This window comes from Castor canadensis, chromosome 1 (genome assembly GCF_047511655.1).
Source record: "Castor canadensis chromosome 1, mCasCan1.hap1v2, whole genome shotgun sequence".
Taxonomy (NCBI): domain Eukaryota; kingdom Metazoa; phylum Chordata; class Mammalia; order Rodentia; family Castoridae; genus Castor; species Castor canadensis.
Window position 1 is genome coordinate 89352403 of NC_133386.1, and position 20222 is coordinate 89372624.

Here is a 20222-nt window from a genome sequence, read left to right on the forward strand (position 1 = left end):
CAGTCATCTATCTATTAATTTTATCGATGCAATGACATGAATTCTTCCATTTTAATAATAAACGAATCAACTTTTTAACCATATGATTTACATATTTTGGATCTTTTAAATATTATCTCCCTACTGTTCAGGTACAAAGATATTTTCATAAATGCCCTGCTATTAGCCTTTTACTAGATTTAAAGCTCTTAGGTAAGGTAAAAGGTAAAGATCTAAGTTGGATTTTTTTTTCATATCTGAGCCAATTTTTCAAATCCTTGCTCACTTTTTGTGGTACTAATTTTACCAACAATCAATTATCTATGTTTATATAATGCTTTTTCTGAGATCACTCTTCTGTTCCACTGTTGTTTTTCTGTTCCTGACCAATTCCATCTATGTTATTAACACAGATTTTAAGTATTTTTCTTTCACAATTGAGATATTACTGTGCTGAGGATCAAATTTTAATTTGTACACATTTTTTCACACATGTACCAAAACATCTAAAATCACGTCTTAGGTTTCTTTTTAAAACAGTTATTCATTCCAGTTTCACAAATTTTCCTTGAGAGTACATCATCTACCAGCGTCTTTAAGTGCTGATCATCTGCTTAACCTTACCAGTTTTCCATCTTTCATAGTACATTAACAAATTAAAATTTGGTTGGGAAATTTCTCACTCTTTGCTTTTCTTTTTAAAAACTTGAGTTGCCTGTTATTTTAAGTCACTTATTATTGCTTATTATAATTCACATAAATTTTAGAATGCATGCCCAAAATTATGTAGTTTTGAAATTCTGTGGTTAGAAATTTAATTGTGATTGCATTATGGGTATGAGTGATTGTAGTAATCTCTTTATTACTGTTTACCATTGATAATGATATATTTCTCTTTTTATTTTATGTACCCAAATGAACATTTCCAATATTATTCTAAAAATGCTCTTTTGCTTTTATTGCATTCAGTATTAATTTACCACTTGTATAGAATACTCTGAACACTCTTAAGTTTCATTAAATCGTACCTTAGGTTGAAATACCTCACCATCATCTCCAAGATACATTAAAACCTATGTTGCCCTAGAGTATATAATTCTCAGAAAACATTTTTACTATCCTCAAATTGTGATATTTATTATGTTTGCTCTTCACTTGTGAAGGAAGTATTAAGAAGAGAAAATTATTGGAAGATGAGAATAATTTTTTGGAGAAAATCTTTGCAAGAGAGGCCAGGCATTAGAAGTATCTCTCCAAATTAAGAAAGAAATATAGAAAAAGAGAAAGAGGAAAGAAAGAAAGAAAATACAGGAAGGAAGGAAGAAAAGAGGAAGGAAGGAAAGAAGGAAGGAAGGAGGGAGGGAAGGAGGGAAGGAAGAAAGGAAGGAAGGAAGGAAAAATGGATGAAAAGAAATTACAGAAAAAGAACTTTATGAGATGACAGAGGTTAACTTTTAGCTATTTACATTCTGGTGGAAATTAACATTTTTCTTCACAATATGTATTGTATTTGCAAAAGTCCTGCATCTTAGACATTAGTTCTGTGAATGCCAGAGGTAAAGATGGTTTTTATTTTGGTTTGATTTGGTTTTGTTTTTGATGTCTATCTATAACTGAAATTCTCCAATTTTCATTTTTGTGGAAGGGACTAGAACTACTCAAGGTTACCATGCCTTTTCAATTATATCAGTTTAAAAAATGTCTTTTTTACCTTAAGACCTCAGTATGTGAGGTGTACATTGACTAATCATAGAGTCAAAAGAAGGTTCCACACTGAAAGCCACAAATTCAGTGAATAGATTTTTACCTTCTTTAGGTTTTGACTTCTTTGGTCACTCTTGATTATAGATTTTCATTAAGCCTGACTGGGCCTTTTTATTTCTAAAGTTAGCATCAGCTTTATGTTTTTCTGATAGCGAAATGATACATTTGTCTTTTTGGGTAGCCTGAAAGAGATTACCTGCTTTAAACCAGACAGACCTCTTTACCTTAGTTGATATCCTCACACTCCAAAATAATATTTCTAGGAATTTTGCAGAGATTCTAGATAATATCCACCTTAGAAGGACAACAAATCATGTCTAGAGGATAGAAATTTCAACAAATATTTACTGAAGGCCCACCAGGTGCCTGGCATTATTCTCAGCACTGTAGATCCAGTTGTAATCAAGTAAAAATGTATCTGTCTCCTTTGTTCTCTTGCTGTCTTCAAAAACATCAAACCAGATCAAATTAGTATCTGAGGGTAGGTTGAGAAATTATTCTTCGGTAATAGATACATCTAACTTTTGAAATAAACAACAGCATTTATGTCAGTCAGTGTCACCAGCCATTATGTGTATATGGGTTATTTTGCTCCAAGGATTTCTCCCATTGATGGTTTCATTTCTGCAGAGAAATTTACTTCTTTTTATCCATAGACTCAATCAATCTGTGCCTAAGATTGGCAGTTCCCTTTCCATCCATTCTCAGTTGATAGAATAGAATCAACTAGGAAAATCATATTTTTCTCTCTCGTTAACTAATGGGATCAATGTAAGGATAACCAAGGTCCAACATTCCAGACATAATTATTGAGTTGGAAAATTACTGAAATCTAAGACCCAGTGGCTAATGGCTGCTTCTACTTAGACTAATAATATTCTGCAATTACTAAATGCAGAATAAATTCAAAGTTTTAATTTTTTATTCATATGGACAAGAATAGACACAGATATAGATTATTCAAAGAGTAAGTCTTCAGAGGTCTTTTAGTTTATCTTTTGTGAGAGTGAAAATCTTTACTACTGTCTATATAAGTTACTTTAATCGATAATACAATTCTAAAAATAATCACTCATTATTTTGTGGCTTTAAGAGATCTCTTTAACAGGGAACCAATAATTCAGCTGGCATTAAATCTCTTGTGATAATACTAACTTCTATTTATTGCTCTGTGGTGGAAGACTTGCATAATTTTTTTCTATTTTACTCTTAAAACATCCTTATCATAGTATATGCCATCACAATCTCCATAAAACAGAAGCAGGTAAATTGAAGTAGCTTTCATGGTTTGTCCAAATTCATACAGCTAGTGTGTAGATGACCCAGAATTTGAAACAAAGTTACTGATTTTAAAAAACATTGATCTTAAGCAAGACTGGAAAATCACTTAGCCTAAAAAACCTATTTAGAATTTATATACTGCATTAATTTCTGGGTCTATTTTTGACAAATAGTTTGCCATAGCTTAACTCATTAAATTTTGGATGAGAAAAATTAATATTTATAAGGCAAATTCACATTATTCAAATTACAGGTCAGCCAAATCTATAGTTCTTTAAAAATCAGTGGCAGTTTTGATCATAATATATTGTGGGATTGTGTTATCCAGATAGGAAGGAACTTAGACAGGAAGAAAGAAAATAGAAGGTACAATTATGCATATCAGTTATGATAGAATCATAAACCTGGCTACTTATTTGCATCTGGTCTTAAACAAAACAAAACAAGCAAACAAACCTTTTGCCTGTTTCAGGTAACAAAGAACAGAATAGGAACCCACATTTTTAAGCAAAATGCATGAGCTGACTTTGACATTTTTCCCCAAACCCTTGGTTCAGACAGGGAAGAGAATGAGTCTCTCTTTAGTCTCTTGTCTCTCACATCACATGCAATACACAGTACACTCAAATTAACCGGAAGGAATATAGCAGTTCGCCCCAGCTGCTTTGGTTCCAATATGATGCTGTCAGCTCCTCCCACTCACCATGTCTGTCCACACATCCCAGCAGTAACTGCAGTTGCCATGGATGTAAAATGATGACTGCTATATAGAGCCACACAGAAAGTGGGCTTGAGATGTCCATTTGTTTTGAGGCTGAGGGAAAAGGAGACTTCTATTAATCTCTGGTGTAGCCAGCTGGTCATTTAGCTTGCTTGCCCAAATCGCCTCTAATCAACTACTAAATTATGCTAATTTGTAATTCAGACCAATATTTATATCAATATAATAAAACACTTTACAGATGGGAGGGGAGGAGTATCTAGATCTTTCTAACAATTTAGCCAAACAGTGTTGTAATCAACTCTAGGAAACAGATGAATTTCACCTGAGAAAAGTAGAAGACAGTTTCTCCTAGGCTTTCCTCCTCATCAAGGCTCCAACATTGTACCAAACTGAAAATTGCTTAAAGACAAATGAGATTTGAATTTATATTTTCCAAAATGTGTCTATTGCTATTTTAGCTTTTCTTATATTTTGAAATACACCAAAGTATTTATAATATGCATGTAAATTCTAGACAACAAAAGGTATCAATATTTAAATCCACTGAGCTAAAGAACAAAACTACTAAAACCTCTAAATTAGTTATGTTATTTTCTGGCTTTATAATGGGGGGAGTGGAGCTAATGTCATTAAAGAGATTTGAGCCAATTAACGAGTTAGCTAAGAGTGACCTTCATTATCAATATGGATTCTCCTATCGACTATTAAAACCTATTCTGGCCATTATAACAATCTTGTTCTGGTGTAGAAATGCTTTCACAAAATATTTGGGGGGGGGGGATACTGGGATTCGAACTCAGGATATGGCACTTGTGCTCTACCACATCAGGCCTTTTTGCTTTAGTTTGTTTTTCAGATATGATCTCATGCTTTTTCTCAAGCTGGCCTCAGACTGTGATCCTCCTATCTCTGCCTCCCAAGTAGCTGGGATTATAAGTATTGCACCACCATGCCTGGCCCTGCATTCACATTTAAGTTTGCTATAAGAAGTCATATTCAAGAAAAATCAAATGCTCTTGATTTTGGAATACTTTTTTTCAGACTAAAGACACCCTCACCAAAAGGGAAAAAATATATAATAATCATTTATTCAACAAATATTTACACAGTGCTGAGTTGCTTACAGCAGTGCAAGTTAAATAAAGACAATATGCTGATGAAGCACGTATCCTAATGTGAGGGAGGAGCCTTCAGTTTGTAGAAGAATTAAACTCATAAATTAGCAATATCGTTTAAGAACTTACAGAAAAGTGCTGAGGTGATATGCTAGTGAGTGAGTAGGACTACCTAGATATGGAAATAAAAACCTCTGCAAGAATTCATTGACCAGGGGAGGCATCCATGAGAACATCTGGTGGCAGATCTTAGACAGAATATTCCAGGCAGAGGGAAAAGCCTTAAAAATGCCCTGATTCAGAAAGAGAGCTTTATGATCAAGTCACAAAAGAAGGCCTGTGTAGCTAGACCAATAAGCTGAAATTGGATGACCAGCTGAAATTGGATGTTTGAAGGCTGGTGTAAGAGGAGATAAGAGGTAATTACTCAAGTCTCCCAAGTGCATGTACAGGAGAGAGCCACTGAAGTCTGAGTGCTTTTTATCAGTGTGAATCAGCTTGCTCTGAGGTAGTGCTGCATTTCTCTACTGCTGCTGACATTCCTAGCTACAGAGGCTGTTGTTCCCTGGATACATCACCTTCATTATCACTGCACTGTGAGTAGGTGTCAGTGTCATTATGTCAGCCTTTATGAAAAAAGAAATTATCATCAAAAGGCACAGAGTACAGGGTCTGGGAAATTCCTCCTTTACCAACCCAGTAGGAAGATGGCAAGGATTCTGGGCTGTTTTCCTCACTGCTAAGGCTCAGCTAAGATCCAACTCTCTGGCATTTCAGTGTGGCCCCAAGAATACAGAAGTCTTAGAGAATCTGGATATTTCAGTGCACACAAGGACACTGGGAGCACAGGACTCTGTTCGGAAGTGAAGCACCATAAGATATATTCAAAGTATACATAATCTTGCTTTGGAGCTGCATTAGCCAAAATGTTTCTTTGGTGGCATTTGAGGAAGGAGGTGGTAACTAAATTGTGAGTGCAAACATCAAAGTGTTACAGAAAATGTCTTCCAAGATGGACTTTATTTTTCTCTTGCCTAATTTTAAGGCAGCAACCAAGGCAGAGACAGAGGCAGAGGCAAACTTGTACTGCAGGAATCATTCCTCTTTCCTCTTTTCTTCAAACAGCATTCATAGCAGGCTAAAACTCCACAAGGAAAAATATATATTCCAACTTTTCCTGTTGGTTACCTGTTTGTATTAGAACTAAACAGTTTGAAGAGAATAATTTCTCATCTTGAAAATAAGACACATTTTTGTGTGTTTGACTTTGAAATTTAGCATTCTGTTTTTTAGTTTTTCTAGTAAGGGAATCACACTGCTGGAAGCAAATGATTGTGACTCAGTCTGGGGCACAAAGTCAATGCCAGAATCAAAAGGAACTGGGGGAGAGCTTTTGCATGGATCTTTTCCACAGCACAAATTCTGATTCTAAAATTCAAGCACCTGAAGAATGGGTTACCTAAGTAGATGACATTCTTGGTTACTAAAGGGACTTTGTTGAAAAATACACAAACTGTCTCCCTATTACAAATAGCTCTTTTCTCTTTGTATTATTCTTTCCTCCCCAGAGACCCTCAACCTAATGCACAGCTATTGAGCTCATCAAAGAGAAGCTACCCAATCATTTTCTAAGGTAATTCTTTTTCATCTAACGTACAACCTTATAAATTACAAACGGCATACAGAACTACAAAGTACGTTTTAATTGTTTTTTGCTAACTTTTTAAAATGAAGGAATAACCTGGAGTACATTTGAAAAATAACAAAACTATATAATACATTTCACAGCATTTTAACATTTAGGAGAATGGTAATTACCTAGAAATTTGTCATTTTAAGACTGACATCTGATGAACATCTACTTCTGACAATCAAGACTCTACAAGTTAGAGGGGGTTTGAATAACTAAAGTACAATACATTTATAGATAAAATACCAAGACAAAACCCCTCTGAACAATAAACACACACTAAAACATGAAGGGCAGGAATGCAAAATGGCTTATTTTAAGGGGAGGGTATTAGAAGGAAGAGGAGGATAAATAAATAGGGTAAAAGAGAGTGAATATGGTTGAGGTACTTTCTATACAGGAATGCACTGGAGCATTGAAATCTATAAACGTTATTTCAAGAAGAGGAGTGGGAGAAGAAGGAGATTAATGAAGGAATGAACTAAACTGGGGTACAATATATATATGTATTTGTATATCTGTATACATATGTATGTATGTATTACATATATTGTCACAATAAAACCCCTATATAACTGTCATATACTAAAAAATATTTTTAAAAAAACAAATTCAAAAAAGGACTCTACAAGCTTCTTGACTTCCTATTCTGAATATAGCATTTTTATAAATTAGCTCTCTTTTCATTGGAAATGTTGTGAGAGAAAGTAAAATACCAATTTGATTTCATTTCCTCTTACAGTAAATTACCAATAATTTCCTTTAATAGAGATAGCAAAGCAAGTGATGTATTAGTTGCTTAATTGCAAAGACAGAGGCAGAAGTTTCATGGCTCTTTATTCTACTTGAATCCCTCAATAAACAGAGGAACTGGAAGACAAAAGCCAAAACCTAAGGAACCACATACAATGATACTAGGGTGACAAAGGAAGAAAATCAGAAATTGGGTAAAAACTGGATTCTACTTACTATTAATATTGATCACCACAGTGAACTGACAGATAATAACAAAAAAAGAGAATAGCCTATAGGTATTATAATGATGCTACCACAGAGTTTACCACTAACACAAAGATAGAGTTATTCTTTATAAAAGCAAAAAAAACTAGAGAAAGAGCAAATAAAATAGAAAACTTAGAGAACTTAGAAACATATATGTAAACATGTTTTTGTAATGTTATATGTATATATGCTAATATTTAAAAATAAAAGGGCACACCCTAATATATGGTTATCTTTAGGAGACATATACAGTACATATAACATGAAATAAGGAAAATGAATGTGCATCATTCTCAGAATGGGTATCAGGATCTTTGTTTCAGAGAAACAGATGTAAAATAAAAAAAACTAAAGGATGTGGTTTGAATGTCCATCTTGACAAAATTCATATGTTGATACTTAATCCCCAAAGTGACAGCATTAAGAGGTGGCACCTTTAGGACATGATTAGGTCTTGAGGGCAAAGACTTCATGTATGGGTTTGGTGCACTTATAAAAAAAGAGGCTGCAAACACTTTTTAACTTCCACCTCCTCTGCCATGTTAAAACACAGATAAAAGGCAGCACCTCTGAAATTGAGAGTGAGCCATCAACACTGAATTGACTGTCACCTCACTACATAATCACCTCTTGAATGACTAGTCCTCTGCCTTGTGAGGCCATAGAGGATCAGGAATAAGCACTCAAAAGACACCAAATCTGCAGGCACCTTGATTTTGGACTTTTCAACCTCCAGAGCCCTCCAGTGGGCTAAGTTACCCACTCCAAGGAATTTCATTATAGCAGCATTAACAGGCTAAGACAATTAAGTAAAACTCTGTAATCTACATTTTAATTAAAAGGATCAATATTTATTATTTAATTTTTTTTTCTTTAAAAAACCCTAAAACATTTAGTTTCTCTTTCTCATCCACTTAAGAGGCTTAAAAATAAAGAGCAAATAGCAATGAACAACCCAAGTGGGTAGATGGGATTTTTCAAATATCATTTCCAGCTTAAAAAAAAGAAAGCATTCTTTGGAACAATGGGTAAATCCCAAATTGACACATAAACTATATTGGATGCACGTGTCAAACAAAGTAACGAGGATTCCATCAAAGTCTAGAAAGGCTCTATCTATGGAATTGAAAAGTAACTTACAGCTTTTCTGCTAGCCAAACTTCAGACATTTCAAACAATAATAATAATAATTGCAGTGTTAAAACAAATACCTTTAAACATATTACTTTATCATAGTATCAAAACAGAAAAGGTCACTTGTGAATGTTAATGAACTAACTCATTAGTTTGGAAACTGTCAAGGAAAATAATTAGACGTTTATTCTGATTTCTCTGTACTGGTTTTGTCATTTGGTAAACAGAAAAAGAAGGAAAATGTCTTTTAATGTAAATATTTCAAGTGCAAAATGAAGGAAGGTTAGTTTTAGAATACTGCCTGTTCAAAGATGCTAATAAATGGATTTAGGAACTGAGTATTAATAGTTATTGACACGACAAAAAAATGAAGATAATTGAACATTGCTTGTCACGAGAGAAGTCCAGACCAGGTTTTGAAAAGAAATTTGACAAAAATATTGAAACTATGACTATGTTAGATCCAACCACCAACTTACAAGAAATACATAGAATGAAAAAATGTGCAATATGAGACCATAGGGATACAATCAGAAAAATACAGACTTTGCAAAGCTCTGAGAACAAAGGTTTTGTTAACAATGCATGGCAAAGGAAAATTTTATAGTAGAAAGGGCACATTAGGCCAAAGGAAAATAAAGTACTATTAAACAATTCCAGCAGGTGTGATTTATTTATATATTTATTCAAACAAAAAGAAAAGTATTTTGTATTCAAGAAATTAGAAATATGAACATTGAAATGAAGAAGTTGTTAATATTTTAACATGACTTATTTACTCATTTTTTTAGACAATGAAGTACTGATATTTTAGAGATGAATATGCAAATATTTAAGGACAAATTCACATGCTTACTTCAAAATAGTATGCAAGGTAAAAGAAAAATGAAGAAGGGAAATTGGTGAAAGTATAGGTTTTTAAAAGTAGCCAAAATTGTGGTGTATGATCTTTTGTTGTGTGGTTGAACTTGGTTTGCAAGCGTTTTACTGAGAAATTTTACATGTATGCTTTCTAAAGAGATTGGCTGATAATTCTCTTTTTAGTGTGTCCTCATCCAGTTTTGGAATAAGTATAATAATGGCTACACAGAATAAGTTTTGTAGCATTCCTCCCTTTCTATGTCCTGGAAAGTTTGAGGAGCGTTGGTGTTAGTTTTTCTTTAAATCAGGTAGAATTCGGCAGTGAATCAATCTAGTCCTGGGCTTTTCATCCTCAGAGACCCTTTATTACTGCTGCAATCTCACTGCTTATTCTAGATCTAGTTAGCTAGCTTATATTCTATTGGTTCAATATTGGTAGATCAAAATGCATCTAGAAATTTACTCATTTCTTTTAGATTTTCCAGTTTATATGAATATAGGTTTTCGAAGTGTCCCTAATGATCCTCTGAATTTCACTGGTATATCCCTTTTTTCATCTCTACTTTTATTAATTTGTGTATTTTCCCTCCTTCTTCTAGTCAGATTGGCTAAGGGTTAATCAATCTTATTTATCTTTTTGAAGCACCTACTTTTTTAATTGACACTTCGTGTAGTTTTTTAGTCACTATTTCATTGGTTACAGCCCTAAATTTTATTATTATTATTATTTTTTTTTTATTTTATCATTTTCACATTTACTCACATGTACATACATTGTTAGGCCACTTCCTCCCCTACCCCCTCACTTCCAGGCAGAACCTGTTCCACCCTTATGTTCTATTGTTTTATTAAAAAGAAAAGGTAAGAGATAATAAGAAAGACATAGCATTTTTGCTAGTTTGAGATAAAGATAGCTAAACAGAGAGAATCCTAGCATTGCTTCCATGCATATGTGTATTACAACCCAAACTGATTCATCTCTACCAGACCTCTTCAGTACTTCCTAGTCCCTTTCCCATAGTGGCTTTTGCCAGTTGAAGATTACTATACTCACTCCTCCACAGTGAGCACATCAACCACATTCAAGTTTTAGGTTTCCTTACCTTTCCCTATTCTTCCTGTGCACATTCTCACCTTAGTGTGTGTGAGACCCATGTCCAATAATATTACTGCATTTGTTTTAGGTCTATAATATGCAAATGGGGGAGAACATGTGATTTTTGGCCTTCTGAACCTGGATAACTTCACATAAGATGATGTTCTCCAGTTCCATCCATTTACTTTGGAATAACAAAATTTCATTCTTCTTTGTAGCTGAATAAAATTTCCTTGTGTATAAATACCAATTTTCTTAATCCATTTATCAGTAGTGGAGCATCTTGGCTATATCTATAGCTTAGCTATTGCGAATAGTGCTTCAATAAACATGGGTGTGCAGGTGCCGTTATAATAACCTGAGTCTCATTCCTTCAGATGTATCCCTAGGAAAGATATTTCTGGATCATATAGCAGATCTATGTTTGCTTTTTAAGAAGCCTCCATATTGTTTTCCAAAGTGATTGTATTAGCTTGCATTCCCACTAGCAGTGTATAAGGGTTCCTTTTTCCTCACATCCTCACCAACATTTTTTGTTGGTGATATTCTTGATGATAGTTATTCTAACAGGGCTAAGGTATAACCTTATTGTGCTTTTGATTTGCATTTCTGTTATGGCCAAGGTTGGTTTATTCATTTTGATAGAGTTTAGTTTTTTACGCTTCCTATATATTCTGGTTATCAATCTTTTATTAGAAGAATAGCTAGCAAATATCTTCTCCCACTCTGTGGATGGTCTCTTCAATTTAGAGACCATTTCTTTTGTTGTGCAGAAGCTTTTTAATTTCATTTAGTCCCATTTGTCCATCCTTTTTCTTAGTTGCTGGGCTGCTGTAGTTCTATGACAAAGTCCTTGGCTATACCGATTATTTCCAGGGTATTCCCGGCTCTTTCGTGTACTAACTGCAAGGTTTCAGGTCTGATATTGAGGAACTTAATCTACTTTGAGTTGACAGTAGTACAGGAAGACAAGCATGGATCTATTTTCAGTTTTCTGCAGGCAGATAGCCATTTTTCCCAGCAGCATTTGTTGAAGAGGTCATCTTTTCTCCATCACATGTTTCTGGTGCCTTTGTCAAAAAATAAGGTGGGCATAGCTGTGTGGATCATTTCCAGATCCTGTATTCTGTTCCACTGGTCTTCATATCTGTTTTTGTGCCAGTACTATGCTGTTTTTATGGTTATGGATCTGTAGTATAGTTTGAAGTCATGTATTGTGATACCTCCAGCATTGCACTTTTCACTCATATATTGTCTTGGCTTTTTCACTCATATATTGATGGCTATTTGCCATCTCTTGTGTTTCCAAATGAACTTTAGGGTAGATTTTTCAACCTCTGTGATGAATGTAATTGGGATTTTGATGGGAATTGCATTGAACATGTAGATTTCTCTTGGTAGTATAGCCATTTTTATAATGTTGATTCTGCCAATCCATAAGCATGGGAGACCTTTCCACATTCTGTAGTCTTCTTCAATCTCTTTATTCAGTAGTTTGTATTTCTTCTTATACAGGTAATTTACATCTTTTGTTAGGTTTATTCTTAGGTACTCAATTTTTTTGAGGTTATTGTAAACGGAATTGTTTTCCTATATTCTCTCTGAATTTGTTCATTGTTGGTGTATAGAAAGGCTACTGATTTTTTAAAGTTGTTTTTGTATCCTGCTACATTGCTGTAGCTGTTTATGGTGTCTAGGAGATTTTGGGTGGACTTTTTTGGGTCTTTGAGGTATAGGATCATATCATCTGGAAATAGGGATACCTTGAACATTTCTTTACCTCTTTGTATTCCTTTTGTTGCTTCTTCTTGCCTTATTGCTCTGGGTAGGAATTGCAAGACTGTGTTGAATAGGAATGGGGAGAGTGGGCATACTTATCTCATGCCTGACTTTAGGGGAAATGGTTTCAGTTTTTCCCCATCAAGTATGATCTTAGCTAGAGGTTTGTCATATAGAGCCTTTACAATGTTGAGGTACATTCCTACTCTTCCTAGTTTTCTTAGAGCTTTTATCATGAAGTCATGTTGAATGTTGTCAAAGGCTTTTCCTGCATCTATTGAGATGATCAAGTGGTTTTTGTCTTTGCTTCTATTTATGTGCTTTATTACATTTGTTGATTACATATGTTGAACCACCTTTGCATCCCTTGGATGAAGCTGACTTGGTCGTGGTGAATGATATTTCTGATGTGTTGTTGGATTTGATTTGCCATTATTTTATTGAGGATTTTTGCATTCATGTTCATTAAGGAGATTGGCCTGTAGTTCTCCTTTTTGAATGTGTCCTTGTCCAGTTTGAGGATGAGTGTAATACTGAATTCATAGAATGAATTAGACAGTGTTCCTTCCTTTTATATTTTGTGGAAAAGTTTAAGGAGTGTTGCTATTAGTTCTTTAAATGTCTGGTAGTATTCAGCTGAGAATCTATCAGATCCTGGACTTTTCTTTTTTGGGAGACTCTTTATTGCTGCTTTAATTATGTGTTATAAATCTCTTTAGGTGATTAATATCCTCTTGGTGTAGTTTTGGATGTTTATATGTATGTAGAAATTTGTCCATTTCTTAAAGATCTTCAAGATTTTCCAATATATTGGAATATAGGTTCTCAAAGTAGTCTCTGATGATTCCCTGGAATTCCTTAGTATGTGTTATTGCCTCCCCATTTTCATTTCTGATTTTACTAATTTGGGTTTTTTCCCTCTTCACTTTAGTAAGATTTGTGAGGGGTTTGTCAATCTTGTTTATTTTTTTCAAAGAACCAGCTTTTTGTTTCATTGATTCTTTGTATTTTGTTTGTTTGTTTGTTTTGGTCTCTATTTCATTAATTTTGGCTCTTTATTATTTCTCTCCTTCTGCTTGTTTTGGGTTTTGCTGTTCTTGTTTTTCTATGAATTTGAGATTTACAGTTAGGTCATTTATTTGAGATCTTTCTGTGTTTTAATATATGCACTTATAGCTATAAACTTTCCTCTTAGGACTACCTTTGATGTGTCCCATATGTTCTGGTATGTGTTTTTCTATTTTCATTAACTTCCAGGAACCTTTTGATTTCCTTCATAGCATATTTCTGCTATGATCCTTGAGTAATGTGTTATTCATCCTCCAATTATTTGCATATTTTCTGCTGCTGTTTTTGTTGTTGAGTTTTAATGTATTGGATCAGATAGAATGCAGGGGGTTATTTCTATTTTCTTATATTTGCTGAGGCTTGCTTTGTGCCCAAAGATATGAACTATTTTGGAGAAAGTTCCATGAACTGCTGAGAAAAATGTCTATTGTGGTGTTGTCAGATGAAATATTCTGTAGGCATCTGTCAGGTTCATTAGAGCTATGGTGTCATTTAGGTCTAGGATTTCTTTGTTGACTTTTTTTTGGATGACTTATCTATTGGTGATAGAGGGGTATTGAAGTTTCCCACTGTCACTGTGTTGGAGTCTGTATGTGCTTTTAAGTCTTTTAGAGTATGTTTGATGAAATTGGGTGCGCTGACATTGGGTGCATATAGGTTGGTAACTGTTATTTCTTTCTGATGTATTGCCCCTTTTATTAGTATGAAGTATCCTTCTTTGTCTCATTTGATCAATGTAAGTTTAAAGTCTACTTTGTCTGAGACAAGTATTGCTACTCCCGCCTGTTTTGGGGGGTCATTGGCTTGCTAAATCTTCTTCCAGTCTTTCACCATAAACCAGTGTTTATTTCTGTCAATAAGGTGGGTCTCTTGTAAACACAGATTGTCTGGCCTTCCTTTTTAATCCAGTTTGCCAAACTGTTTTTTAATGGCAGAGTTGAATCCATTGGCACTCAGTGTTAATATTGATAGATATGTGATGATTACTGCCATTTAGTTGTTTTTGTTGTTTAGGGATTTGATTGTGTGCAGCCTAATCAATGCTACTCTCTGATTACTTGTCTTTTCTTCTCCTGTGGTTTGATGCTTCCCATCCTCTCTTGGTTTTGTTTGCTTTCATTTTCTGTGTGCAGATTTCCTTGTCGAAGCTTCTGTAGTGGTGGCTTGGTGGTCACATATTGTTTTCGTTTCTGCTTATCATGGAAGATTTTTATTGTCCCGTCAATTTTGAATGATAGTTTTGCTGGGTAGAGTATCCTAGGGCTGAAATTATTTCATTCAGTGCCCAGAATACCTCACTCCATGCCCTTCTTGCTTTTAAGGTCTCCATTGAGAAATTTGCTATTATCTTGATGAATTTACTTTTACATGATATTTGCTTTTCTCTCTTACAGCCTTCAATATTCTTTTTCTCTTCTCTGTGCTTGTTGTTTTAATGATAATTTTTTGTGGGGAGGTTCTAGTTTGGGCAAGTCTGTTTGGTGTTCTGAAGGCTTCCTGTGCCTAAATGGGCAAAACTTTCTCAAGATTTGGGAAATTTTTATTATTTTATTGACTATTTTACCTATCCCTTTGACTTGCACCTCTTCTTCTTCTTCAATGCCCATGGGCCTCAGCTTGGTCTTTTGATGGAGTCTCTGAGTTCTTACATAGTCCTTTCACAGTTATTGAGTTGTTTGTCTAAGATTTCTTTTGTTTTTTTCTTTAATTTCTATTTTATCATTAAGTTCTGAAATCCTGTCTTCCATTTGTTCTAGTCTACTGGAGTGGTCTTCCACTGTGTTTTTTGTTTGGCTAAAGGGACTTTTTTTCCCGGATTTCTGTTTGATTCTTTTTTGTGAGGTTTCCATATCTTTGTTCAATTCCACTTTTATATTTTGTGTTGTCATTGTCAATTCATATATCTCTCTACATATAGGGTCCTTTGTTTCACTTTGGTGTTTTTTGAAGTCCTCTCTGAGTTCCTTTGTTTGCTTCTGTGTCTTCTCATGTTCTTTATTTTTGGTGTCTTGAAATTTCTTGAGTGCATCTTGTACATTCTGGTTAACCATTTCTAGTATCTTCTCCATGAATTTCTCAGTGATTTCTTCAAAGATTTCCTCTTTGAGGGTTTTTTGTGGGCATAACTGGGCTTCTCAGTGACATTTACCAGTATTTTGTTGAGGTCAGGAATCCATTTTCTTAATTTCCCACTGAATCCTGTATAGAATTTTTTTTTTTGAGGAGAGTGGTTTCCTTCCCTTCTTCTTCCCATCACTCAACTTGGTGCTGTGCTACTATGTTCTTGATAGGCTAGTTTGTGGTTTTAATTTCCCTTGATTTAATTTTTTTGTTGTGACTGACTGATTTATTACCTAGATTGATGTGATCTTTCTGTCACTGGCCTGGAGGTGTAATTTAGCAATAACAAATTCACAGGTTCAATGCCAGACCAGTTGTTTACATATTATATGGAAAACTCCTTAGTGATAATATCTATAAACAATGGGACTTGGGGTGGGTAATGGTTATTAGTCTAGATACACAAATTTGGGTAATTGGTAAATGTGGCATTAAAAAGGGAGATGGGAAAATGGGTGGGTAGGTAGGGGAAGTGGTATGTGGCTGCTGGGTTTTGTGGACCTTGTGTGTGTTTCAGTGTATTTCTGTTGTAATGGAGGGTGCTGGTGTCAGGGATTGCAGAGGGTTGGAGTTTTGTACAGTTGGTACAGTAGGCTAGTCAGTGGGTGGTGAGTGTGTAGGAGGGAGGGGTAGTGTGGTGACAGGTTGGGGAAGGATAGGAGGAGGAGGGAAGATGGGGGAAAGAGTGGAAAAGAAGTGACAAAAAGAGTAGTTGGGAGGGAGAACAATGGATTATAGCACAGTAAAAGGAGGAAAAGTGAAAGGGGTAAGACTAAGGATAAGAAAATAGTGATGGTGAAGTTAACAATACAGAAAAAAAATAAAAACACCAAGTACAGGAACAACAAAAACTTCAAGCTTTTGGTAAATTTCTGGAGTTATTCTTTAGGCATCTAATCCTGGTATTGGCATTCAAGCAGGAGCTCTGATGTGGTCTCACCAGGTGACTGGCTTGTGAATAGTATTTGGCTCATTCTGTCCACAGGGCAAATTACAATTGGAAGGTAAGGTAAGTCTGCTAGTTCATGCAAGGTGGTCAGAGCTTTTGTAGTTTTCACCAGGCTGCAGCTGCATTGCCCTTCAGCTGCAACTCTGTTTGGTCATCTCCTCCCTCAGCAAGGTAAGGCAATTCAGTTTTGAATACTGCAGTCTGTCCCAGGAGATCAGCTCCAGGATCCACCACCTGTCCAAACTTTGGGAGGTTGTCAGCTCTAATTTTTATTATTTCTTTTTGTCACTACTAGTTTGGGGTTTTTGTAAAACATAATGTACATTACTGCATTATTTATTTGTGATCTCTGAGGAGTATTTTAATTGTAGGTATGCAAAGTGTGTGGCTCAGTATATGCAAATCAATAAATTTAATAGAGAATATAAACAAAATCAAGGACAAAACTACATGATCATCACAACAGAAGAAGAAAAAGACTGGCAAGATTTAGACTGCTTTCATGATAAAAGCTCTAAAGAAACTAGGAATAGAAGAACTAAAACTCAACATAATAGAGCTATATAAAACAAACCTACAGCCCCATTAAACTAAGTGGGGAAAATATGAAACCACCTCCTGTAAAGTTAAGAAAGAGAAAATGCTGTCCACTCTCCACTATCTTATGTTTTTATTGTGCTGGGAATACATTTTGGTATTTACAAAAGTTCTTACAATATATCAAATATATCATACTTGAATTTACCCCCTCCATCATTCTCCTTTACCCCTTTTTTCCCCCATTCCTGGAAAAGTTTCAATAGCTCTTGTTTTTCCATTCATGCACATGTGTAAACAATATTTGCACCATATTCCTGCTTTTACACACTTTCCCCAAACTCTCCCCCTCACTGGTACTACCACCACCCCAGGCAGGACCTATTCTGCAAAAGTGTTCTCCTATTTTGTAAAAAACAACAACAAAAAAAGATATTTTTGTTTAAGATAGCAACACAGGGAGTTTCCTTGTGACATTATATATATATGGAAATATATATATATATAATCTCCTCTGTTTTTCTCCTTTCTACCTTAACCTGTTCTTATTATGATTTGAACAGTTTTAAAAACTCTACATTCATTCTTGTACAGGAAGTACATCAGCCATATTCACCTTCATAACTTTCTTCTTTTACCCTCCCCCTCTCATATGTGACCTCCCCTTAACATGACCTGTTTTTTCATGATATTGATTGTATGTGTATTAGGTCTACATTCCACATATGGGAGAAAACATGTGGTCACTGTCTTTCTGAACCTGGCTAAGGTCACTTTACATGATCTACTTCAGTTCCATCCATTTACCTACAAATTACAAAATTTCATTCTTTTTTCATTCTTTTTTATGGCTCAATAAAATTCCAATGTATGCAAATACAACATTTAAAAAAATCTATTCATCAGTATTGGGCATCTTGGCTGTTTCCATACCTTAACTATTGTGAATACTGTTGCAATAAACATGGGTAAGCAGGTGCTTTTATTTTAACCTGACTTATGTTTCATTAGGTATATCCCTAGAAGTGATAATACTGGACCATATGGCAGTTCTATTTCTAGGTTTTTGAGGTGCCTCCATACTATTTTCCATATTGGTTGTACTAATATACAACCAAGTATGAGGGTTAGTTTTTTCCCACATTCTCACCAACATTTGCTGTTGTTTGTATTATTGATGGTAGCCATTCTAACAGGAATGAGGCAGAATCTTAACATGGTTTTGATTTTCATTTCTCTTATGGCCATGGATGTTGAGCATTTCTTCCTGTGTTTTTTGGCCATTTGTATTTCTTCCTTTGTTAAAGCTCTGTCCAGTTCATTTGCCCATTTCTTCAATGGGTCTTTGATTTTGGAGGAGTTTTTTGAGCTCCCTATATATTCTGGTTATTAATCTCTTGTCAGATTTATAACTGGCAAAGATTTTTCTCCCACTCTGTGGGGAGCCTTCTCAATTTAGACAACATTTCTTTTGTTGTGAAGAACTTTTTAATTTCATGTAGTCCCATGAAATTTCATGTTAGTTGTTAAGCCATTTGAGTTCTATTTGGGAAGTCATTGCATATGCCTATTAATTCCAGTGTATTCCCTGCTCTTTCCTGCAGTAGTTTCAAGGAATAGAAATAGAAAAGGAAGAATTTAAAGTATCTCTGTTTGCAAATAACATGATCTTACACCTAAAAGATGTAAAAGCTCCACTAAAATCTCCTAGACATTATTAACAACTTGAGCAAAGTAGCAGAATACAAAATCAATTTACAAAAAGTATAATTTTTTTTCTTTCCATGTACTAACAATGAACAGAGTGAAAAAGAATACAGGAAAACATTCCATTTACAATGGCCAGAAAAAAATAAAATACCTAGGAATAAACTCAACAAAAGAAGTGAAAGACATCTATAATGACAAGTATACATCACTAAAGAAAGAAATCAAAGAAGACATCAAAAGATGTAGAGATCTTAAGAGGATCATTGATCAGAAAAATCAATATTATGAAAATGGTGATACTACAAAAAGTAATCTATTTGTTCAATGCAATTCCCACCAAAATTCCAAGGACATTCTTCACAGAGATAGAAAAATTAATAAAAAGTTCATATGGAAGAACAAAGGTCTCTCATTTGAGGTCTCAAATATCCAAAGCAATCCTGAACAAAAAGTTCAATGCTGGAGGTATCACAATATCTGACTTCAAACTGTCCTATGAAACCATAACAATAAGAACAACATGGCTGGCAGAAAAACAGACAAGAGCTCACTGACCCACCAGGCCTCCACCCTGTGGGCCCACCATACCTCCACCCTGCAGAAAACCAGGTCACTGCCTGCTGGCCTGCAAGGCTGCAACCCACCACCCACCAGACATCAGCTCCAAACCTGCCTAGGAAACACAGACAAACAGAACTGGATGCTAAAGTAGAAACACCAAAACTCCTAAGACCGAAATTCCACTGTTCCTGAAGTGAGGATGTTTTTTTTTCTTTTTTCTTTTCTTTAAGTGTTTGTTTGTCTTGTTCACTGTTTGATTGTCCACCATCTCTCCCTGTTGATTTCTTTGGTTCTCCTTTTATTTTTTCTCCTTTTTCTTTTTTTTTTTCTCTTTCTTTCTTGGTTTTGTTAGTTTTACTATTGTAAGTTAGCTAATACTAAATTACACATAGACCAGGGACAGAAATGGTACCAATGGAATAATGGGAAGATGAAAAAGGGATGGAAGCCATTCTATCCCCAAAAATAAATTAGTACAGGATTCAATGGGAAATGAATAAAATGGATACCCAGATCCAGACTCCAACAAAACAAAGATAAACTAACCAAGGAAGCCAACAAAGCCCACAAGAACACTCTGAAAAAAGAAATTCTGCAAGTAGTCAATAAGAATTTCATACAGATGTTACTAGACATGGTCAGCCAAAATGTATAGGAGGCACTCAAGAAAACAAAGAATATGAGAAGACACAAAAACAAATAAGTGAATGCATAAGAGCCTTAAATAAATACCAAACTGAAACAGAGAACACCATAAACAGAGATATAAGCAAATTCAGGGTGACAACTGACAATATTACAGAGGAAGTGGCCCAGGATATGGAAAACCTCAAAAAAAAAGAATGAAACAG